Source organism: Pongo pygmaeus, chromosome 12 (genome assembly GCF_028885625.2).
Source record: "Pongo pygmaeus isolate AG05252 chromosome 12, NHGRI_mPonPyg2-v2.0_pri, whole genome shotgun sequence".
Lineage (NCBI taxonomy): Eukaryota > Metazoa > Chordata > Mammalia > Primates > Hominidae > Pongo > Pongo pygmaeus.
The window spans coordinates 87,008,969-87,014,968 of NC_072385.2; the positions used below are offsets into that span (position 1 = coordinate 87,008,969).

General features: G+C 44.7%; 1 protein-coding gene across 9 annotated transcripts in view; it reads right to left on the reverse strand.

Moving 5' to 3' along the window:
• Window positions 1–5,292, reverse strand: part of SOCS5 (suppressor of cytokine signaling 5) — a 163,992-nt gene extending 158,700 nt beyond the window's left edge. For 2 of the 9 annotated variants that reach the window (XR_010123253.1, XM_063649412.1), the window contains exon 1: window positions 4,230–4,435. The gene's annotated coding sequence lies outside the window, so the exon portion shown is untranslated. Of the gene's footprint in view, window positions 1–3,510; window positions 4,166–4,229; window positions 4,489–4,563; window positions 4,762–5,175 lie in introns of those variants that run through there. The other 7 variants (XM_054473068.2, XM_063649406.1, XM_054473084.2 and 4 more) reach the window with 6 other exon arrangements.
• Window positions 5,293–6,000: the final 708 nt, after the last annotated feature.

A 6,000-nucleotide genomic window follows, 5' to 3' on the forward strand; every position in this document is an offset into this window, starting at 1 on the left:
ATGAATAACAGTCCATTCACAATGGCATAATTATCTTTAAATGTATAAAGAAAACTCCAACCTAATGAAAAAATGAGCAATGGTTGGTTATATTTTAACATGACATGCCTTCTAAAACCATATTTAACTAATTTATTCACATGATTAGATTATGTAATAGACTTGAAGAAAGTACCTATGAAATTCCTAAAAGTATGTCATGAATGCAATAAATGTCCAATAAATTGTGGTAACTTCATAATCCTTATTATGAGAGTTAACCAAAAGATTATTAGAAATTGGTCACTCTTCAAACACTAAAATTCTGTATCAGTGAAAAAAAAATAACTGTGAAAACTTGTGATAGCTACATGTGACGTTCTTAGCCCTGCTAGCATCACTTTGGACTCAAGAGTTGGCCCAGGTGTTTATCATCTGAAGTACCACCAACAGCATGCCTGCCTGAGATCTAAAACAATAGCAAGACTATTACTAGTACAATAACATTGCTTTTGAGCTATAGCTTGTTTTTAATTTTAATCCCTCACCTGTAAAATACTCACTTCAATGAAACTCTACAAATAAGGGCAATTAAAAGACATTATGTGAGATACACTGAAAAAATAATGAAAATGAATGTTAAAACATAGTCATTAAAAAAGAGCTCTTGCATGACAGATAAGAAGTTACATATTGTGACAGAAGGCAAAGATGCTGTAAGGAAAGACCACAAAGATGCATGAGAATCAAAGTTAAAAGGACTACAAATGGAAGAAGGGCCGTTACAAAAGCAACAGAAAAACCTGAGAAGGCAGAACCACAGAACACCAAGAGAAATTCACCATTCTTTAAGTGATACACCATTAAGAAGGATTCTGAGATAACTTATGACTCAAACTGTCACCGTCAAAAACATTTGCTAAAACACATGGTCATGACACTAGTTGGACCTGGGTTACAGCAAATTAAAAAGAACCATATGTTATAAAATTGCAGTCACACACATTTTATCACTAAATCTCACAGCTTAATCAATGAAATCATCAAAATATTCGTTTAATAGAAAACAGGGTTCAATGATTTTCCCATGGTTCCACTGGCAGAGAAGAGCTGAGATCAATAATAGACCTTATAAATTCCTGACTTCCTCACCTAAGCGTACCCAGCAGGTCTCTAGTACTCTAGTACTGTATTTTCACTAGAATACCTGCAAATCAATTATTAATATTTTTGTTCTAGAATAATGAAACTGCAACAAGGATCTCCCAATGACATTCAGAAACAGTAACACATTCACTCTAATTTGATATGCAGACCTAATTAAAGGTCCAAGGTAAGCAGAGGAAGGAGAGCAATACCAAAAATCAGAGCATCATTTGTACCAAGTACCCCCTTACCGAAGGAGTATGATTTGATCGTGCATTTTTCTAGGAATTTTTGTAACTTGAAAGTGCGTGTACAGCAAGGAAATAAATGGGCACACAACTGCATGCTTAGATCTAACGAACCACAGAGAATAATGTCTAATATTTGCTGTACCCTTTCTATATAGTAGGCAGGCACGGTTAAACCTCACCACTATGCTGTGAGGTAGGTACTTTTAACACCCTCCCTTTACTAATGAGTAAACTCAGGCACACAGTGGTTAAATTACTTGCCTAAGATCATGTGAAGGGGCTGGGATACAAATCCTCTTTCTCTATTACAACTATGATAGGAATGATGTATTCATAATGATCATGTAATTCTACTCTCTTTTTAAAGGTACTAAACCCATTTTAACAAAACCCCCACACTAACTGAAAATAATAATTTTCACATAATTTACTTTCAAAATATAAAAGTCTTCTGAATTTTGAAAATCTTTTAAGCAATTAATTTTAGCATAAAAATTATAGAATGCTAAACTACTCTAGGGCATTCATTTAATATTTTCATCTAAATGACAGTTTGTCGCTTTCCAATGACAGGGAACTATCAGCACTAACACTAACAATGCAGCATATTGTTTTAAACTTAAACAAAAGCTCACCCAGTTTTACAAAATTTCACGGATAAAAGTAGTCAACTCAAACTTTTTCATCCTTAGAAGGGAACAAATCACAAATAATCCAAAAACCATTCACAGCTGGCACGAGAATGTTTTAGAAATAAACAATGTGAAAGTGATAAAGAAATCTCTGGACTGGAGTCCACAGACCTGCCCACCAATCCTGGCCCCACCATTAAATAGCAATTTAATCCCTTCAACTGCTCTGGGCCTTGGTTTCCTAATCTGCAAAATATCATCTCCATGGTCTACCCTTCCAGCTCTAGAAGAAATGTGACTCATACACATACATCTTTTTTCCAAGCCTCCCATTCTCATTCTGTTTAGTTATTACTACTACTTCACAGCCAGTGAGTCTTACTTTTCCTTAGTTCTACAAAAGGAGAAAACAGCCCAATCTAAACAAAGGTGATAGGGGAAAGCTTTCCTAACCACTGGTTTGCCATAGATGATTCTCAAGGTGAATAATGTAGAAGCTATTATAATGTTAAAAGGTGTTGGTTTCAATATTTTAGGCTACTGTTTTGTAAGCCAGTACATTCTCCCTGAGGACGAATAGTAAAATTCAAGGACAATAGGGAGAAAACATATATAATTATCCATTAGTTATTCAAGAACTAAGAAGGTGCCAACTGAAAATATTAACACCTTTTTGCAGAAATGTTTTCTCTGATGGATAAAAGGGCCAAAATATGATATACAAATTTTTCCAAAATATGTTTAAGTACTAATCAGCTTTCATTTTGTAAACTCTAAAGTACTCTACAAATGTAAAAAATTACTAACATATATAAAATTAAGAAAATATTCATAAGATTAAAGATCTCTTCTCAGTGAAATGTAGAACCGCCACGGATTGCCACAGAGGTGCACTCTGGGGACCACCACTGCCTAAACCCGGTGTACATTTTCTATGTTCTCAAGAGTGCTATATAAATGAAAAATTATTAAAATTAAACTAAACAACTGACATTAAGATTACCAATTGTTAGGAAACTCAACCTGATTTTAGTATTGCTTAATAGAGCTGCTAGCTTACCACCTCCTTCCCAGTCAACACAAGTTAAAATATTTTAAAACTTATATAGAATCCGTAGTTCAATTTTGCATGATCTTGTAGAGAAACGAAAGTAAGGAAAAGAAAGAATGTGAATTACTTATTAGTCTTCTAGAATAAAAGTCAGTAGTACATAATAGCACAATCCATTCTAAATGTTAAATAGGGAAGAAGTAAGCCACCACTAATGGATAGAGAAGTTGCTACAAGAATTTCAAGGTGTAGTTATGGTAATTTCCAGAAAAACTTGTGACTGATAGAATACCATCAAACATACACATACATTTTTCAATAAAAGATAACTGACAAAGTCCAGCAGCCAGGCACCCTTTAGTTGGAATGCCACAAGAAAATGTCAAAATTTCCTTCTGACTCCAATCCCTCAAGCCTTTCAAAGTTCGGAACCAAACCAAGATGTACTTACACTGTTTTTTAGCATCCTTCTTTAAATGCAATTCCCTCTCCACAAAAATCACTCCGCTTCTGCTACTCGGATGCCCAAACCCCACATCAAAGACTCTTAGGAGCCCAAGTAGTTCCAGAGGGGTCTTCCAGCTCCCGCTTCCGCATCCCTTACCCACCTTGTTAGTTAAACCTCCCAGGGCACTCAATTCATTTCCCACATCTGTACTCGTTGGTTCCCTCCCTCATCCCCAAGAGGATCTTTTCTCCTCGACCTTGAAGACCCCCAGATCGGACTCTTGGAGCCCCAAGTGACTTGGTCGGTGCTCCCTTCCCTGCAGCCTGCGTAACTGCTTCAGTCTCCGGTGGCCTCCCCGCGACCCACCACGACCCCGATCACGGATGCCCTCCTACTGGCCCCGGACGACCCCCTTCCCCTTAGGAACCCCACGTTCCTCCAACCAGAAAAACAATTCCACAGAAATGCATCGAGAGCCTACTAAGCGCAAGCTCCCACTGTGAGCGGCGTGGTCTGCACGGGGCTCGCGGCCCGGGCTAGCAGTCCTTTTCCCGGCCAGCCCATCCCAGCCCGAGGCCGGCGCTGCCTCCGCCAGGGTGCGGGGGCGACAGCCGGGGGCGGAATGCGCCGGGCGCGGGCACTGGGGCACCCAGAGGCGGCCGCGGACGACGGCGCGGGGGCCGGGGAGCAGGCGGGCCAGGCGCAACCGCGGTGACACTCACCGTTCGGGGCGCGCGGGGCGGCCTCATCCAGGGCACCTGCGGCCAGGCAGGACGGGCCGGGACGGCGCAGTCACCGACAGGGCGAGACCGCCTGCCCTCCGGTGCGTCCCGTCCCCTCCGACTGCCCAGCGAGCGCAGCGTCGCTTCCTCCGGACGGAGCCCGAGGACCCCAGCTCCGCCGGATGCCCCCGCTAGCCCCCCCTTTCCCTGCCGCCTCCCCCTCTTCACCCGTTTCCCCTCCCCCCTCCCCCCAACCCCCACCAGAATGGAAAATACCTCCCGGGGCGGGGGGCGGGGGGCGGGCAGGGGCACGCCTCTCTGAAGGGCAGCCTACCGTGACCAATAGCAGGCAGGGCTTTAGAGGGGCGGGATTCCTAGCGGCCAATCCGGAGGCGGGTAGGTGAAGGCCGAAGGAGGGAGGCAGGGCGCGAGACGGGGGCGGCCCGGGAGTCAGGGAGGTCTGGCCGCTTGGGTGCGCGCTGCGCGCGGCTGCCATTTTGGAGTCGGGCAGCTGCGACGGCTGCAGTGTCCAGCCGGGGAAAGGGAGGAGCCAGTCAGGTGGGAGAGAGGCGGTCACGTGGACCTGAGAGGCGGGGTAAAGCGGGCTGCGGCCCGAAGGGAGGGGTCGACGGCGGGGAGTCTCGGGGGTTGAGGGGGAATGTCACGTGGTCGGAGAAGGGCAAGCGATGGGCTTGTGGGTGGAAGGTGAACCTGAAGTAGGAGTGGGGGGAAAGCTTTGTCCCTGGTTTCAAGTCTTAGGGAGAAGGAGAGGAAAGTGCTGAATGGAGGGCGTGAGTGCCAAGTAGGAAAATGTGAATGAGTCTCCCTAGCGCCCTTCAGCATGGAGCCACCCAGTTAGCAAGTTCCAAGACCCACGGGAAACCGGGCACCTCCTGCAATTCAAGTATTCCCATCCCCGCCCCCAGGTGCCACAAAAATGACTCACAAATCGAAGGGAGGGGTGTCGGTCTCCGTCGTTTCGTCTGCATTTTATATGGAAGGGCCCCCTCCCTGGAAATGGCTGAAAGGGTGGAGGAAGAGAAGCATAGTTTACGCCTGCAAGGGCTCTTCCCGCTGGCTTTTTTTTTTTTTTTTTTTGGTAGACAGTGTCTTCCTGTGTTGCCCAAGCTAATCTCGAACTCCTGGGTTCCAGGGATCCTCCTACCCCGGCCTCCCCTCCCAAAGTGCTGGGGTTACAGGCGTAAACCACCATGCCCGTCCCCACTAGCCTTTTAGAAACCTTGTCGTCGTTCACAAACTTACCGGTCACTTGTTAAGTGTTAGACATAACCTTGATCATGTTCCAACGCCTCAACTTAATAAACCAAAAAGCTCTCCTGTGAGACTGTCTAGCTCTCATCCTTTATTTCAATTCATCCCTCAAGTACTGGCCAAGTTATTCTCCCAACTAATCCACTAAAAAGTGCTTCTGTTAAGGCTCGCAGTGACACCCGTATGACCGGGTTCAAAGGTCGATTTTTAGTCATCCTGCTTGGTCTCCTGCAGTGGATTTTGTGGACTACATGAAGCCTTTTTCTCTTCCCTGATGCACCCCTCACCCCACTTTTCCTAACACCCTAAACCCTTAGATTGTCTTTCTGTTCAGTTAGCCTTTCTAAATCTGTTCTCTGTTGACTCTACGCCCAAGGATCTGACCCTCAGTCCTCTACTTAGTGGGCATGCAGTCGTTTCTGTCTCTGCCCACTGGGTAATCTGACCATTCTGATGGCTCAACAGCTGAATGTATATTTAATGAAGTCCAGATCTGCCT